The 19360-nt window shown below is 45.0% G+C and overlaps 1 protein-coding gene across 1 annotated transcript in view; it reads right to left on the bottom strand.

The window, feature by feature from the left end:
* LOC106582676 (rho GTPase-activating protein 40) overlaps positions 1-10105 on the bottom strand; it is a 48730-nt gene extending 38625 nt beyond the window's left edge. The window contains exon 1 of the mRNA XM_014165973.2: positions 9896-10105. The gene's annotated coding sequence lies outside the window, so the exon portion shown is untranslated. The remainder of the gene's footprint in view (positions 1-9895) is intronic.
* Positions 10106-19360: the final 9255 nt, after the last annotated feature.

Below are 19360 nucleotides of genomic sequence, written 5' to 3'. Positions count from 1 at the left end.
GCAGAAGCTTGTTTCAGCAAACAAGCTGTATGTGACACACTGAGAGGCAAACACACCAAAGGTTGCAAGTTCGAATCTCATCACGGACAACTTTAGCCAATTAGCAACTTATCATACTAAATTAGTGTCTCAGATTTACGTACATAATAATACGAAATGCTCTGAGACCAGGTCAAGTGAACCCAGGCTCAAGTCTAGACCACTATTACCCACCCAAGTGTGTCACCATTTTCATCACCTTTCAGTCTTTCCCCAAAAAAGGGTTGGTGTCTAACTGAGTTCCATTGTTTATGGGCATCATGATCTTCCCATTAATTTCACTGATTTGGTGGGAAATCTCAGTACTCCAAACATGTGTATAGGAGATTTGTGGCCATTTGCTCAATAATACTCGGACTTCATACCCAATGTATTATAGGCTAATATATGGGAATCAGTTTTGACACAACAGTCATGGACTAACATGAAGGCGGTGACCCGATCCTGTAGGTTCATGCTATACAACATTCGCAGAGTACGACCCTGCCTTACACAGGAAGCGGCGCAGGTCCTAATCCAGGCACTTGTCATCTCCCGTCTGGATTACTGCAACTCCCTGTTGGCAGGGCTCCCTGCCTGTGCCATTAAACCCCTACAACTCATCCAGAACGCCGCAGCCCGTCTGGTGTTCAACCTTCCCAAGTTCTCTCACGTCACCCCGCTCCTCCGCACACTCCACTGGCTTCCAGTTGAAGCTCGCATCTGCTACAAGACCATGGTGCTTGCCTACAGAGCTGTGAGGGGAACGGCACCTCCGTACCTTCAGGCTCTGATCAGGCCCTACACCCAAAAAGGGCACTGCGTTCATCCACCTCTGGCCTGCTGGCCCCCCTACCTTTGCGGAAGCACACTTCCCGCTCAGCCCAGTCTAAACGGTTCCCTGCTCTGGCACCCCAATGGTGGAACAAGCTCCCTCACGACGCCAGGACAGCGGAGTCAATCACCACCTTCCGTAGACACCTGAAACCCCACCTCTTTAAGGAATACCTGGTTTAGGATATAGTAATCCTTCTACCCCCCCCCGCCCAAAAAAGATCTAGATGTACTATTGTAAAGTGGATAAGAGCGTCTGCTAAATGACGTAAATGTAAATGGACATTCCTGTTAAAGTTATGAGCTTGTTCTTAGCTCACATTCTAAGGAACTAGAAATCTTAATGAAATGTGTTGTAGCGGAGTACAATGTACTGTGGCAAAAAGTAATGTTGTGGCCAGCTCAGAAAACACGATTATGTATACCGGTATATGGGAAGAATGCATTCCTCATGTGAAACGCCTTCAAGGTTACTGCAGGACAGTTCCTTAACTGATTTACGTCACCGAGAGCATTTATTGTAGGTCATTGCTCTGGAAGAGCATCAGGTAAATTACTATAAAATAGACTTTTGTATTGACTTTGTTGTTTTTCTTTTATTACTTTTTGAATTGATTTAAATGTAAAAGGTAAAGACACAACCACTGGGCTTATATGTGTTAGACCACCCAGTCCAAGCAGACCACCCACCAGAGTTCAAGACAAGAAAAGAAAGAGTCACAGCTCATGATGCTGCTGTAAGTAGGAGGTGGAACGTTGCTATTGCGTTGGGATTGGGCAATACACTTTTGCAACAAAAGGTGCTATCAAGAACCTTAGCGGGTTCTTCGGCTGTCCCCATAGGAAAACCTTTTGAATAACCCTTTTTGGTTGCAGATGGAACCCTTTTGGTCCAGGTTGAACCCTTTTGGGTTCCATGTACAACCCTTTCTACAGAGTGTTCTACATGGAACCCAAAATGTTTCTTCTTGGAACCAAAAAGGGCTCTCCTATGGGGACAACCGAAGAACCCTTTTGGAATGCTTTTTTCTAAGAGTGTAGGTAAACGCCCATGGGCAACCGGCCCAGTAACCTCCTGCCTCCTGGATCCTAAACTGTCACTTGTCCATCTACAGTGCTTTCGTAAAGGATTCAGACCTCTTCACTTTTTCCACATTTTGTTACATTACAGCCTTATTCTGAAATTGATTAAATTGTTTTTTTCCCCTCATCAATGTACACACACACACAATACCCAATAATGATAAAGCAAAAACAGGTTTTTATAAATGTTTGCAAATGTATAAAAAAATCTAAAACAGAAATACCTTATTTACAGAATTATTCAGACCCTTTGCTATGAGACTCAAAATTGAGCTCAGGTGCATCCTGTTATCATTGATCATCATTGAGATGTTCCTACAAGTTGATTGGAGTCCACCTGTGGTAAATTCAATTGACTGGACATGATTTGGAAAGGCACACACATGTCTATATAAGGTCCCACAGTTAACAGTGCATGTCAGACCAAAACCAAGCCATGAGGTCAAAGGAATTGTCCGTTGAGTTCCGAGACAGGATTGTGTTGAGGCACAGATCTGAGAAAGGGTACCAAAAATGTCTCCAGCATTGAAGGTCCCCAAGAACACAGTGGCCTCCATCATTCTTAAATGGAAGAAGTTTGGAACCACCAAGACTCTTCCTAGAGCTGGCCGCCCAGCCAAACTGAGCAATCGGGGTAGAAGGGACTTGGTCAGGGAGGTGACCAAGAACCCAATAGTCCCTCTGACAGAGCTCCAGAGTTCCTCTGTTGAGATGAAAGAATCTTCCAGAAGGACAGCCATCTCTGCAGCACTCCGCCAATCAGGCCTTTATGGTAGAGTGGCCAGACGGAAGCCACTCCTCAGTAAAAGGCACGACAGCCCGCTTGAAGTTTGCCAAAAGGCACCTAAAGGACTCAGATCATGAGAAACAAGATTCTCTGGTCCGATGAAACCTGGGCTCCCTAGTGGCACAGTGGTCTACGGCACTGCATCTCAGTGCAAGAGGCGTGACCGTGATTGGGAGTCCCAAAGGGCGGTGCACAATTGACCCAGCATCATTGTGAATAAGAATTTGTTCTTAACTAAAGGTTAAATTTAAAAAAACAAAACCGAGATTGAACTCTTTGTCCTGACTGCCAAGTGTCACGTCTGGAGAAAACCTGGCACCATCCCTACGGTGAAGAATGGTGGTGGCAGCATCATACTGTGGGGATGTTTTTCAGCGCCAGGGACTGAGAGACTAGTCAGGATCGAGGGAAAGATGAACAGAGCAAAGTACAGAAAGATTCTTCAGAGTGCTCAGGACCTCAGACTGGGGCGAAGGTTCTCCTTCCAACTGGACAACGACCCTAAGCAAACAGCCAAGACAACGCAGGAGTGGCTTCAGGACAAATCTCTGAATGTCCTTGAGTGGCCCAGCCAGAGCCCTGTTTTTGCTTTGCCATTATGGGGTATTGTGTGTAGATTGATGAGGGGGAAAAAACTATTCAATACATTTTAGAATAAGGCTGTAACATAACAAAATGTGGAAAAAGTCAAGGAGCATAAATATTTTCCGAATGTATTGTATAACCAGCTCAGATCACCACCGATTATGAGGACACCCTGAGGCTTTCACCTCCTGGCCAAGGCCTTTCACTCCATATTTCTCTTCTTTCTCCTCCATCCCACCATCTCACTCCTTTCCCTCCTATTGTCTCCCTGCAAGGCCTATACCAAGCCCTTTCTCTCCTGGGAATCCTCCTTAGCCTTAAAGTAGATTTACACTATACAACCGACTCGGGACTGATTACATAGTTCTGAGCAGTCTTCCCTAGCTGAATCTGAATATGTCATCGCCCCTACCTGGTATCACACCTCGTTTGCGTTCACAATTGCTTATCTTATTGGTCTAAATTGTTAGTCAGGTGATGTGGAGAAAATACTGAGATGTCAGGTGTGGTGCTTTTGTCCCAACTTGATTAAAGCAACAGATAGGTAGCTAGGCTAAGCCATGGAAGGGCAGAACATGATGAGTGCCTTGTGTTGCTTGGTGACCCGACCCCGGTGACCTTGGCATGTCACAATGATCTGAGCAAGGGAGACAGATCTGGTTGAGCTTTGCACCATGCCCATCTGATCGTCTCTTGGCCCCCTGGCTTGGTAGGAACCTCACACCCCACCTCACCTCACCTCTAAGGGTCAGTGACAGGCCAGGGCCAGTGAGGAGAGAGATGTAGAGGGAGGGAGAGAGAGGGGGGGAGGAGAGATAGAGAGAACTGTTTGTCTCTCTCTGAAAGGATTTAAAAGCAGCAGTGTATTCGTCCAGGCCCTGATGGCGATGAGTAGATGATGCTAATCTGTAGAAACCATGACGCTCAGCCGAGGGGGCACCACATGGCACACTCTGGCTCAGAGGTAAACACTTGACCTTTTCACACTACTGAATCGAGCCAAACTGAACCGAGTGGAACCGTGCTGGAAAGCCAGACAATCTGAAAATAAAAAATCTGGGCTGACATAGAACACTTTGGTTCGGCACCAATGTTCCCTGGTGACATTGAGGTCTCTCTCTCTCTCTCTCTCTCTCTCTCATTTTGTGCTCTTGTTGGAAGCAACCCCTCCCCCATTGTTGACTAGATGATGAGCTATAACTGGCTGATAATCAAATCAAAGTTTATTTGTCACGTGCACCGAATACAACAGGTGTAGACCTTACAGTGAAATGCTTACTTACAGGCTCTAACCAATAGTGCAAAAAAGGTATTAGGTGAACAATAGGTAGGTAAAGAAATAAAACAACAGTAAAAATATATGCTATATACAGTAGCGAGGCTATAAAAAGTAGCGAGGCTACATACAGACACCGGTTAGTCAGGCTGATTGAGGTAGTATGTACATGTAGATATGGTTAAAGTGACTATGCGTTTATGATGAACAGAGAGTAGCAGTAGCGTAAAAGAGGGGTTGGCGGGTGGTAATAACTCACTAACTAGCAAAGAATATGACGAAATGTGCACACATGGCTACATGCAGCTCTCACTTTGATCTCAAAACAAGCGCAACTACTCGCAACCGCTCATACTGTAGCCTATACATAGTCCAGTTCAAAGTAAATGGCACAGATCCATATATGGCAATGGCCTATTTGCATATAGTCCTACTGCAGCTCTGATTGGTTATGGCGCACCGGTCTGTGTAGAATACGAGCCTGAGTCGTGCCTGTCAATGCAATAGAATCCTACTCCAATGCACTCTGCCTACTAGAAAATCTCTTCCATAATTAGTTTTGCATACAAAATATTGCATAGTTCGTTTTGTTTTGGTTATTACATTGAAAGTGGCTATTAATGCATTGATTCGATCACAATTGCTACAGTAGAGCGAAACGTTGATAGCGTTAACTAACTGTAGAAAGTTGAATGAAGTTCAATCTAGTGCTTCTCTGCTCAGGCTCATATTTCTTCTGCATGGCAGTACGAGGTGAGCTGCACGCTGTTTAGAGGGAACATTGGTCAGCCTGTTAGTGTGGAAAAGCGCATTAAAGTAGTAAGCACATACATTAAACGTTCAAGACATCTAAAGGAAATATAGGAAAAGATATACAGAGAGAGTGAGGTATAGCCATTGGTATTCCTATAACAAAGGTAAGTTACATTCACTGACTAAGTGGGCATGATGACACACGGATTCATCTACATTCCATTTCTTTGTCATGCAAGTCTTTGTCATGCAAATGTGATTTATCTTCATTGTTTACAAATTCCAATGTTGACAAGAGGTTATAGTTGTTGTTATACATGGCGCAAATTGATTTATGATCATCCTCCCACGGTATTGTAATAGAGATGTAGGTTATGTACCCACCCAGCTGCAGATAGTTCTTTATGTGTCATGGAAATACATGTGGGACCGGGTGTGGACAAGACATAGAGATTCCTGTGTATTATTTTAAACATATCCAGGGCCATACTATTAAATCAAAACTGGTACAGTAAATTAAATTCCATAATATGCCAAACATAACATTCATCTCCCACAGCTGAAAAAGGAATGGCCTTGATGAGTTTATTTTGGTTTCAAACTGTCCTTTTGGCCCTTACTCACATGAGACACAATGCCAGACGATGCCTAACATGCCTATCAGAGAATGCCTATCAGATAATAGCTTCAACCAACCACATGCCATTTCCTGTGTGTAGTGTATTATCCAGATCACCTTCTGATCAGTTCTCCTCCCAGACAGTGTAGCTTTAACTTTCTATTCTAATTTCTAGAGCCCGACCGATATATAATTTCACCAATATTATCGACTGATATTGGCCTCTTACCAAAATATCGGCCAATAATGAATTACCAATATTCAATAAATAGGATGAAAACTTGTGGCTATTCTCATGATGTGTCTTTATTGTCACAATAATTGCTCTTTAGGATGGCCGTTTATGAGAAGTCAGTGTGGGAAAATGCCACTTTTTCCATTTCCGAGCTGTATATTGGTATCTGTAAATGTTGTCCCCCCAAAAATCTGAATCGGTATCGGACCCCCAAAAAAACATACAAAAAAAAAAACATACCGGTCGTGCTCTACTCATTTCCTGGTTGTAATGCTTTAACTGGTTCACCTGCAGTGATCAGTTTCCCTGCGCCCTAGACCTGTAGCTTCAACCACCACATCTTTCGTGTCCTGGGTGTAGTGTATTAAACAGTTCACTCGAGGTGATCAGATCCTCTCCCAATCCCTGTCCTGGCATTAATACAATATACACTGCTCCAAAAAATAAAGGGAACACTTAAACAACACAATGTAACTCCAAGTCAATCACACTTCTGTGAAATCAAACTGTCCACTTAGGAAGCAACACTGATTGACAATACATTTCACATGCTGTTGTGCAAATGGAATAGACAACAGGTGGAAATTATAGGCAATTAGCAAGACACCCCCAATAAAGGAGTGGTTCTGCAGGTGGGGAGCACAGACCACTTCTCAGTTCCTATGCTTCCTGGCTGATGTTTTGGTCACTTTTGAATGCTGGCGGTGATTTCACTCTAGTGGTAGCATGAGACGGAGTCTACAACCCACACAAGTGGCTCAAGTAGTGCAGCTCATCCAGGATGGCACATCAATGCGAGCTGTGGCAAGAAGGTTTGCTGTGTCTGTCAGCGTAGTGTCCAGAGCATGGAGGCGCAACCAGGAGACAGGCCAGTACATCAGGAGATGTGGAGGAGGCCGTAGGAGGGCAACAACCCAGCAGCAGGACCGCTACCTCCGCCTTTGTGCAAGGAGGAGCAGGAGAAGCACTGCCAGAGCCCTGCAAAATGACCTTCAGCAGGCCAAAAATGTGCATGTGTCTGCTCAAACGGTCAGAAACAGACTCCATGAGGGTGGTATGAGGGCCCGACGTCCACAGGTGGGGGTTGTGCTTACAGCCCAACACCGTGCAGGACGTTTGGCATTTGCCAGAGAACACCAAGATTGGCAAATTCGCCACTGGCGCCCTGTGCTCTTCACAGATGAAAGCAGGTTCACACTGAGCACGTGACAGACGTGACAGAGTCTGGAGACGCCGTGGAGAACGTTCTGCTGCCTGCAACATCCTCCAGCATGACCGGTTTGGCGGTGGATCAGTCATGGTGTGGGTGGCATTTCTTTGGGGGGCCGCACAGCCCTCCATGTGCTCGCCAGAGGTAGCCTGACTGCCATTAGGTACCGAGATGAGATCCTCAGACCACTTGTGAGACCATATGCTGGTGCGGTTGGCCCTGGGTTCCTCCTAATGCAAGACAATGCTAGACCTCATGTGGCTGGAGTGTGTCAGCAGTTCCTGCAAGAGGAAGGCATTGATGCTATGGACTGGCCCGCCCGTTCCCCAGACCTGAATCCAATTGAGCACATCTGGGACATCATGTCTCGCTCCATCCACCAACGCCACGTTGCACCACAGACTGTCCAGGAGTTGGCGGATGCTTTAGTCCAGGTCTGGGAGGAGATCCCTCAGGGGACCATCCGCCACCTCATCAGGAGCATGCCCAGGCGTTGTAGGGAGGTCATACAGGCACGTGGAGGCCACACACACTACTGAGCCTCATTTTGACTTGTTTTAAGGACATTACATCAAAGTTGGATCAGCCTGTAGTGTGGTTTTCCACTTTAATTTTGAGTGTGACTCCAAATCCAGACCTCCATGGCTTGATAAATTGGATTTAAATTGATTATTTTTGTGTGATTTTGTTGTCAGCACATTCAACTATGTAAAGAAAAAAGTCTTTAATAAGATTATTTCTTTCATTCAGATCTAGGATGTGTTGTTTAAGTGTTCCCTTTATTTTTTTGAGCAGTATATAACCAACCACACATGTCTGACATGCACATTCTGTAGCAAAGCATCAAACACAGTAACACTGTCCCATTGTAAACACCTGCTGTCTGTGCCATGCCGTTCCTCCCAACCCAACCACTCTCCCTCCCTGTCGGTCAGATAATCTGACTGGAGTTTACGACAACGAGCAATGAAAGCCCTTCTTGTAAACCTTCCCTCCCTTCCCCGCCCTTCACGCCATATGGAGCCAAGTGGATTACACCGCGCCACTGTCACAACCCATAGCCTACCTGTAATTAGAGGTATAGTAGACCCACTGCCCTGCATTACAATGGTCATCATCACTCGCACACAATGTGGAACTTCTGCAGTGCAGGTGGAGCATATAATATTTTCTTCAGGGTTCATAGAGGAAGCCTTACATCATAGGCACCCCCATAACAAATCAGGTCTCCCCTATAATAATTGAAATATCAATGTAGGTTGATTAAAAAAAGTTTGGCCATCCCCAGTAGATGTTGGGCACCCCCAAGTGTGTAATTTGAATTGTGAGAGTGACAAGATAATGTAGCCTATGGGATTGTAGCCTACTAATTCAGGTCATGATTCCCAGGTGTGCAAGAGATCCTGAAAGGCCAGAAGGGCCTGAGGTTGATCTGATCATGGTTTGAAGTTGCTGACCTCTTCAATCCAATGAGAGAGAGAGAGAGAGAGAGAGAGAGAGTCACCAGGGAATCTTCTGTCCACTGAGCAGATGACCGGATCAACAACACTAGAAACATTAAAAACTATCACAGGAATTGGGATAGCTCTATCTCTTTTGAGATAGCTTCATTAAAATATCAAGTTTGGGCGCAGCAAAACAATGAGTGGACATCCCTTTTTGTCTATGTGTTGTGTTTGCATACATTATTTGAGCCAGCTCCTGTTTTGAAAGTGTGTAAAACCCTCTCCATGTAGGCTACATGTGTCCATACGCCCATCATGAAACGAGAGGTGAGATGATGCTGGTGCCCAATATATTTAGAACTCTTATTTTCCTTCAAGAATTGCTTGTTTTCTGTTAAATAGGATTAAAAACCCTTACAATAGGCATAGGCTATAACAAAAGGCTGATTCAACAGATTCACCAGAAGATACCGACCCTCCCGTTACACTTGTTTACACTGAGCTGCACTGGGGTCTGAACACAGTCATGGTTACATCAAGACACCGTGGAGCTGGTGCGTGATATGGGTCGGAAAACATACCTCAATGCAGGGATGCGATCTGCCACTGTACTCCACATTTTACCCTTATCCACACTGATACATCGAGAAGATTGAAATACTGCCAGTTTTCCTGGAAAACTGCCCTTTCGTCCTCATGCTAGCTAGTGGTAGCCACAGCAGCCATTATGGAATGGCAGTGTAACAGTCAAATACGTTTGCTGCAGTGTGTAGCAGCCTATACTACAGGCACTTGAGCATGATGCACCCATAGAAACAGGTCTCAACACCCTAGCAACCTGCAACCCTTTGCACGACAAGACACAGGATTACAGAAACACAACTGCAAAAGGCATGTAAGCAAGCCCGACAACATTTAAAACACATTTGAACTCTAAAATGAATGCACATCGCTTAAAAACCATGCTGTGAAATGATGAAGTGATAAACTATTGGAATGAAGTGGAATTAGACATAGGCTAATAAATAGGCTAGTCTGTATCATTCTTACCTTTTAAAGAAACATTCAAACCTCCTGTGTGAAGCTCCGACTCCGTCTCTGGTTAATGTGGGTAGTGTATGTCAGTAATGGCGAAGCGACAGGATCTGACAGCAATGAAATGATGCTGTAGAACGTAACAGATAGTATGGGGCTGCTGCCATCCACGTTATCCTACTCACCTTGCTTGCGATGTCATCACTACAGTTACAGTATGGGTGCAAAACAACCCCCCTGCCAATGTGTTGTAGAGTTGAGGATTGCTGGAGGATTGCCTCTCCATGCATTTCTTCAGCTATGGTTGTGCATTCCATTGATATGACATTCTTTTTATCAGAATCATGAAATACTCAAGAGTGGCACAGCCTATCAGTTCCAAGATAATTTCATGTCTCAACTCAAAGTAAAGCAATATGATTTCAATTCATTTTAAACATATTCATATATTAATAGGGTATAGAATAACTATTGGATTTTGAAATATTGATTACAATACCATGTCATTGTTGTTGTGAGGGTAGCATAGAATATAATAAAATAATACAATGTCCTTTTTAATATATCATAAACACACTTTTATTAATTAAAAAGTACCATTATCTGAAGGTCAGATACAACACAAAACAGATTGTGCTATATGGGCCTACAGTAACTCTGAACACCACTGTACAGTTGACCTATAGAATCATCTATCTTTTTCAACTGGACAGATAGAATTCTGTCCAGCATCCTGTTTTTGTTTTCATTTCCCTTTTGATTTCTCTGCAGACACTTCAGTCAGTCAGACCTAGTGTTGTATGTGAGCACTGAGGCCAGTAAAACAAACCAACTGTCTTCCTGCCATTGTTCCATCACACACACACACACACACACACACACACACACACACACACACCAGATGAGGGCTAGGCCACACACTCTGGGCAAGTCTCTCCTCCCACGCACTGATCATAGTTTCCATGGATACAGTGAGTATGGCAGGAATTCTGCAGATGGGGTAGGCCTACCTAAAATGGATGCTAGAGTAGCCTATAAGAAGGAATTTAAAGAGGTATTCTGATAACACATTCTTTTTTTTTAAGAAAATCACTGAGTCCAGAAGATCTGATCAATCCCAGGGCTCTATTTTTGGCTGACGCTGAGGCACAAGTGCCAATTTTGTCATGTAAAAACCTGCGCACTGGCATTTTACAGCCCTAACGCCAGGTTCGGCAATATATCTGTCTAATCAGCTCGCTTACGCTGAGGTGGGAAGGGTGACAATATTTGAGGTAAAACAAGCGCAAAAGTGACAATTTGATGCAGCACTAATGGGAAGTTCCACAAAAAAACAGCTGGTCTTATAGGGTAACGCAGTTGATTATGGCATGGATTTTGAGAGCAGAAGCGCAGCCTAACCAGCCATGACGCACAGTGCCCATGGAAGAGAAATGTGCCATTTGTATCGGTGAATCTCATATTTTGAAACATAAAAAAATGTATAGTTTTGCCCTGATTTTTTTTTATTTGATTAAAAACCAAGCATAGCCTACCCTTCCCTTAATCAAGGCTGGTTTAGCAGCATTCCGTAGGTTTTTCTCATTATCTCGGCCACTAGCCAAGTAGCCTATGAATTAAGAGGTTTTAATACTGAGAGTGCTTTGAAGTATTTGGTTTTTGGCGTCATGCTTTTTCATTATTCACAATTCACATACCTGTATACCTTATTTCACTTGTTCAAGTGGGTTATCCATCTCCATTTTTCAAAGAGCATCCCTCATCCGATTACCAAAGATGCTCCTCCAAACTAAACCTCCTATAATTACATATCAATTGACAGGAACCTAGTATATTGTATTGATGTGTGAATGTTATGATCTACGGTTGAGACTATCCTACCAACGAGACATTAAAAACTGTAATATCTTGTGTTTCACTGAGTCGTGGCTGGACAACGATACAGATAACATAGAGTTGGCTGGGTTTTCTGTGCATTGGCAGGACAGAGCAGCTGCGTCTGGTAAGACGAGAGGCAGGAGTATGTATCTATTTGTCAATAACTGATGGTGCATGATGTCTAATATTAAAGAAGTCTCGAGGTATTGCTCACCTGAGGTAGAGTACCTCATGATAAGCTGTAGACCACACTAACTACCAAGAGAGTTCTCGTCTACATTATTCGTAGCCATCTATTTACCACACCAAACCGATGCTAGCACAAAGACCACACTCAACGAGCTATATAAGGAGATAAACAAATAAGAAAATGCTCATCCAAAAGTGGCGCTACTAGTGGCCGGGGACTTTAATGCAGGCAAACTGAAATCCATTTTACCTCATTTCTACCAACATGTCACATGTGCAACCAGAGGGGAAAAAAAACTCTAGACCACCTTTACTCCACACAGAGACGCACACAAAGCTCCCTCCGTTTGTCAAATCTGACCATAATTCTATCCTTCTGATTCCTGCTTACAAGTAAAAATTTAAGCAGGTAGTCCCAGTGACTCGCTCAATACTGAATTGGTCAGATGACGCGGATGCTACGCTACAGGACTGTTTTGTAAGCACAGACTGGAATATGTTCCATGATTCATCCGATGGCATTGAGAAGTATACCACCTCTGTCACCGGCTTCATCGATAAGTGCTTTGACGACGTCCTCACCACGGTGACCGTACGTACAGTTGAAGTCGAAAGTTTACATACACCTTAGCCAAATACATTTAAACTCAATTTTTCCTAGTAACAATTCCATGTCTTGGTCAGTTAGGATCACCACTTTATTTTAAGAATGTGAAATGTCAGAATAATAGTAGAAAGTAGGATTTATTCAGCTTTTATTTCTTTCATCACATTCCCAGTGGGTCAGAAGGTTACATACACTCAATTAGCATTTGTTAGCATTGCCTTTAAATTGTTTAACTTGGGTCAAACATTTCGGGTAGCCTTCCACAAGCTTCCCACAATAAGTTGGGTGAATTTTGGCACATTCCTCCTGACAGAGGTGTTGTAACTGAGTCATGTTTGTAGGCCTCCTTGCTCACACACATTTTTTTCAGTTCTGCCCACAAATTGTCTATAGGTTTGAGGTCAGGGCTTTGTGATGGCCACTCCAATACCCTGACTTTGTTGTCCTTAAGCCATTTTGCCACAACTTTGGGAGTGTGCTTGGGGTCATTGCCCATTTGGAAGACCCATTTGCTACCAAGCTTTAACTTCCTGACTGATGTCTTGAGATGTTGCTCCAATATATCCACAAAATTTTCCTGCCTCATGATGCCATCTATTCTGTGAAGTGCACCAGTCCCTCCTGCAGCAAAGCACCCCCACAACATGATGCTGCCACCCCAGTGCTTCATGGTTGAGATGGTGTTCTTTGGTTTGCAAGCCTCCCCCTTTTTCCTCCAAACACAACGATGGTCATTATGGCCAAATAGTTCTATTTTAGTTTTTTTGCATCTTCACAAGATCCTTTGCTGTTGTTCTGGGATTGATTTGCACTTTGCGCACCAAAGTGCGTTCATCTCTAGGACACAGAACACATCTCCTTCCTGAGCGGTATGACGGCTGCGTGGTCCCATGGTGTTTATACTTGCGTACTATTGTTTGTACAGATGAACGTGGTACCTTCAGGCATTTGGAAATTGCTCCCAAGGATGAACCAGACTTGTGGGGGTCTACATTTTTTTTCTGAGGTCTTGGCTGATTCTTTTGATTTTTATCTTTTTTTGATTTTCCCATGATGACAAGCAAAGAGACACTGAGTTTGAAGTTAGACCTTGAAATACATCCACAGGTACACCTCCTGTCACGTCCTGACCAGTAAAGGGGTCATTTGTAATTGTAGTATGGTCAGGGCGTGGCAGGGGGTGTTTGTTTTGTGTGTTTTGGGGTTTTTGGTTCTAGTTTTCTATTTCTATGTTTCTTTTTCCATGTTTGGCGAGTATGGTTTCCAATCAGAGGCAGGTGTTTTTTGTTGTCTCTGATTGGAAGCCATACTTAGGCAGCCTGTTTTTTCCTTTGGGTTTGTGGGTGGTTGCTTTCTGTATAGTTGGTGTACCTTACAGAACTGTTGATTGTCGTTTGTTATTTTTGTTTAAGTGTTCACTCTCTCTAAATAAATACACGAAGATGAGCACTATACGTTTTGGTCACCTTTCATCGACGTCTCTGACACCTCCAATTGACTCAAATGATGTCAATTAGCCTATCAGAAGCTTTTAAAGCCATGACATCATTTTCTGGAGTTTTCCAAGCAGTTTTAAAGCACAGTCAACTTAGTGTATGTAAACTTCTGACCCACTGGAATTGTGATACTGTGAATTATAAGTGAGATAATCTGTCTGTAAACAATTGTTTATGCACAAAGTAGATGTCTAACCAACATGCCAAAACTATAGTTGTTAACAAGAAATCTGTGGTGTGGTTGAAAAACGAGTTTTAATGACTCCAACCTAAGTGTATGTAAACTTCCAAATTCAACTGTACATATCCCAACCAGAAGCCATGAATTACAGGCAACATCCGCACCCAGCTAAAGCCTAGAGCTGCAGCTTTCAAGGAGTGGGACACTAATCCGGACACTTATAAGAAATCCCACTATGCCCTCAGATGAACCATCAAACAGGAAAAGCGTCAATACAGGACTAAGATTCAAACCTACTACACCGGCTCTGAAGCTCGTCGGATGGGGCAGGGCTTGCAAACTATTACGGACTACAAAGGGAAACCCAGCCACGAGCTGCCCAGTGATGAGGCCTACCATGCCTTCTATGCTCGTTCCGAGGCAAGCAACACTGAAGCATGCATGAGAGCACCAGCTGTTCCGGACGACTGTGTGACCCCGCTCTCCGTAGCCGATGCGAGTAAGACCTTATAACAGGTCAACATTCACAAGGCCGCAGGGCCAGATGGATTACCAGGGTGTGTACTCAGAGCATGCACGCACCAACTAGCAAGTGTCTTCACTGACATTTTCAACCTCTCCCTGACCGAGTCCATAATACCCACGTTTCAAGCAGACCACCATAGTCCCTGTGCCCAAGAATGTGAAGGTAACCTGTCTAAATGACTACCGCCCTGTAGCACTCACTTCGGTAGCTATGAAGTGCTTTGAAAGGCTGGTCATGGCTCACATCAACACCATCATTCCGTAAACCCTAGACCCACTCTAATTCGCATACCACATCAACAGATCCACAGATGACGCAATCGTAATTGCATTCCACACTGCCCTTTCCCACCTGGACAAAAGGAACACATATGTGAGAATGCTGTTCATTGACTACAGCTCAGCGTTCAACACCATAGTGCCCACAAAGCTCATCACTAAGCTAAGGACCCTCGGTCTAAACACCTCCGCCTGCAACTGGATCCTGGACTTCCTGACGGATCTGCCACGCTGATCCTCATCAGGGGTGTGTGCTTAATCCCCTCCTGTACTCCCTATTCACCCATGACTGCATGGCCAAGCACGGCTCCAACACCATCATTAAGTTTGCTGACAACACAACAGTGGCTGGCCTGATCACCGACAACAATGAGACAGCCTATAGGGAGGAGGCCGTGTGGTGCCAGGACAACAACCTCTCCCTCAATGTGAGTAAGACAAAGGAGATGATTGTGGACTACAGGAAATAGAGGGCCGAACAGGCCCCCATTAACATCGATGGAGGTGGAGCGGGTCAAAAGTTTCAAGTTCTTTGGTGTCCGCATCACCAACAAACTATCATGGTTCAAACACACCAAGAAAGTCGTGAAGAGGGCACGATAACACATTTTCCCCCTCAGGAGACTGAAAAGATTTGGCATGTGTCCCCATATCCTCAAAAAGTTCTACAGCTGCACCATTGAGAGCATCCTGACCGGTTCCATCACCACCTGGTATGGCAACTGCTCGGCATCCGACAGTAAGGTGCTACAGAGGGTAGTGCGTGTAGCCCAATACATCACTGGGGCCAAGCCTCCTGCCATCCAGGACCTATATACTAGGCGGTGTCAGAGGATGGCCAAAAAAATTGTCAAAGACTCCAGTCATCCAAGTCATAGACTGTTCTCTCTGCTACCGCACGGCAAGCGGTGATGGAGTGCCAAGTCTAGGTCCAAAAGGCTCCTTAACAGCTTCTACCTCCAAGCTATAAGACTACTGAACAATTTATCAAATGGCCACCCAGACTTTTTGGTTTTTACACTGCTGCTACTTGCTGTTTATTATCTATGCATAGTCATATTACCCCTACCTTACCTTGACTAACCTGTACCCCCGCACACCTGTACCCCAGCACTCCGCTCGTACAGGGCTACTAGTTCCATCCAGCCAGAACGGGTTGTGCAGGAGGTGCGATCGAGACGGCCAGTGCGTCTCCATGGCCCGGTAGCTCCACTACCAGCCCCACGCACCAGGCCTCCAGTGCGTCAGCCCAGTCCAACTCAGCCTGTTCCCGCTCCTCGCACTAGCCTTAAAGTGCGTGTCTCCAGTCTGGTAGCTCCACTACTAGCCCCACGCACCAGGCCTCCAGTGCGTCAGCCCAGTCCAACTCAGCCTGTTCCCGCTCCTCGCACTAGCCTTAAAGTGCGTGTCTCCAGTCTGGTAGCTCCACTACCAGCCCCACGCATTAGGCTTCCAGTGCGTCAGCTCAGTCTCGAGCTTCCGGCAACAATGTCCAGTCCAGAGTATCCGGCAACAGTGTCCAGTCCAGAGTATCCGGCAACAGTGTCCAGTCCAGAGTATCCGGCAACAGTGTCCAGTCCGGAACCAAGTGAGACGGCCTACAGTCCGGCACCGAGTGAGTCGTCCTACAGCCCGGAGCTCCCAGAGTCGCCCTACAGTCCAGGGTCATCAGTGAATGGCCTCAGGCAGAGTATTTCAGTGGAGGTGGATGGGTCAGGTAGGGGACTGAGGCCTGAGCCGGAGCCACCTCCATTGTATGAGGTTTGGGGAGGGGGGGGGGGTGTAGCACAGGAGCCGTCGGTGACGGCAGCCACCCTCCCTTCCCTCCTTTAGTTAGGGGTTTATTATTTTTATTTTTTTTGTGAGGTGCATCCGGGATCTGCACCTTTGGGGGGAGGGGGGTACTGTCACGTCCTGACCAGTATAGGGGTTATTGGTTATGGTAGTTTGGTCAGGACGTGGCAGAGGGTATTTGTTTTGTGGTTCGGGGGTTTTGTGTATGTAGAGGTGTATTGTATTTATGTGTTCCGGGGTTTTTGGTGTATGTTCTTATTTTGGGTTTCTAGGTTTTCTAGGTTTTGTATTTCTTTGTTGGCCTGGTGTGGCTCTCAATCAGGAACAGCTGTACATCGTTGTTCCTGATTGGGAGTCATACTTAGGGAGCTTGTTTTCACCTGTCTCTTTGTGGGTAGTTGTATTTTGCACTGCTGTTATTATTAGCCTGTGAAACTGTCGGTCTGTCGTTTATTGTTTTTGTGTTCACTTTAATATAAATAAAATGATGATGAGCACGCAACCCGCTGCGCCTTGGTCCCCTTCTCTCTTCAACAACGGCCGTGACAAGTGCCTTGAACTGGCACATCCTAAAACGTACACACATATGCCTACCTGCATACTTCATTTAGCTTGTTCAAGTATCCATCTCCAAAGAGCGCCTCTCATCCGGTTACCAAAGACGTCTTCTTCCAAACGTATTTAAATAATTCAGTCCTATAATGCAGTATCAACGGTAGGCCTAGGCTATATTTTGCTTACTCAGAACATGCCTCACACATACAATACAATTTAGCGGGAGCCTAGTATTTTCTATTTTAGGAGAAGTGCAATGTGTAAAGACATGTAGGCTAGGCTCGTTGAATCCGATTACAACAGTGTTGACTGAAAACACAACAGGCAATTGAGCACACTGGATGTCTTTTGTTTTACTTTTGCTATTACTCGTTACTGTAACCTATGCTACTTAACAAACTGTAGTATCAATCCACAATTGACCAGGACAAGAATATTCCATGCCCCCAGGCGAATTGGAGATGATGACAATGCAAAGAACGTCAATAACCTACAGAACTTGTGACAATAACCTACAAAAGTTGAGAGAAACTCATGCCGTATTAAGTCATGGAACGCGTTGATTGGCCAGTGAGTATGGAACGACATTTAGGTCTTTACGCATCAAATAAGCTTGTTGACCAATCAGGACCTGAATAAATCAAATCAAATGTTATTTGTTACATGCGCCGAATACAACAGGTGTAGGTAGACCTTACAGTGAAATTCTTACTTACAAGCCTGTTCCAAGATGGCGTAGCAGTCGGACGTGTGTTTTGTCTTGTCCCGTGTAAATATTGTTTTCCTCTGGGGTTTTTTCATATATATTTCATATACATTTTAATCTCACTTTCCATCTACAGACTGAATATAATCTCCTGCAACCTGCCTCATCCAATGTGGTACGGATCTGCTATTTTTATACTTTAGAACCGGAACCCCCATCAACAGCTAGCCAGCTAACTAGCTACTAGCTAGTAGTCAGTTAGCCACTGCTAGCGGTCTTCACCGTTAACACGCAATACCTGCCAGTCTGCACAGCGCGATATCAACCCAGAGCGTATCGGACTGATTTTTCTACCACATCTCCGGATTCCTACCGCAAGCTCTGAACCTTTACACTGGATCATCACAGCTAGCTAGTTGCAATCCGAGTGGCTGCTCCTGGTTAATGTCTCTGTCCCGAAGAAAGCACCAGTTAGCCTTGAGCTAGCCTCGAGCTAGGCACATCTCCCGGGTAGCCGAAGAGGTCCATCAGCTAATTATTGGGCTACAATACCTCTTTTGCCGATTGGCCTGGACACTTTACTGCCAACACGGAGCCCCGCCGATCCATCACGGCTGGTCTGCTAACGTAATCGTCCGGGGTGGTTTCAACAGGCTCTTCCGTTGTGACGTCACCGAAGGCCCATCTGCTATCCCCGGCCCGCTAGCTCTCTGAATCGCCGTGTCTCCAGCTTGCCTAGCATAGTAGCGACTACTGAATCGGCACCCTGACTCACCTATTGATACTCATTGGACCCTATGATCAGTCGGCTACACATGCCTCTCTCTAATGTCAATATGCCTTGTCTATTGCTGTTTTGGTTAGTGATTATTGTTTTATTTCACTATAGAGCCCCCAACCCTGCCCAATATGCCTTAGATAGCCATTTTGTCCCACCCCTACATATGTGGTGACCTCACTTGACTTAACTGGTGCCTCTAGAGACAAAACCTCTCTCATCATTACTCATTGCCTATGTTTACCTCCACTGTACTCACATACTACCATACCCTTGTCTGTACATTATGCCTTGAATCTATTTTTCCACGCCCAGAAATCTGCTCCTTTTACTCTCTGTTCTGAACGCACTGGACGACAAGTTCTGATAGCCTTTAGTCGTACCCTTACCCTATTCCTCCTCTGTTCCTCTGGTGATGTAGAGGTTAACCCAGGCCCTGCAGCCCCCAGCACCACTCCCACTCCCCAGGCGCTCTCATTTGTTGACTTCTGT

This window comes from Salmo salar, chromosome ssa22, assembly GCF_905237065.1.
Source record: "Salmo salar chromosome ssa22, Ssal_v3.1, whole genome shotgun sequence".
NCBI classification, from domain to species: domain Eukaryota; kingdom Metazoa; phylum Chordata; class Actinopteri; order Salmoniformes; family Salmonidae; genus Salmo; species Salmo salar.
Note: the sequence above shows the minus strand (reverse complement) of the source record. Positions and strands in the feature narration are given on the sequence as shown.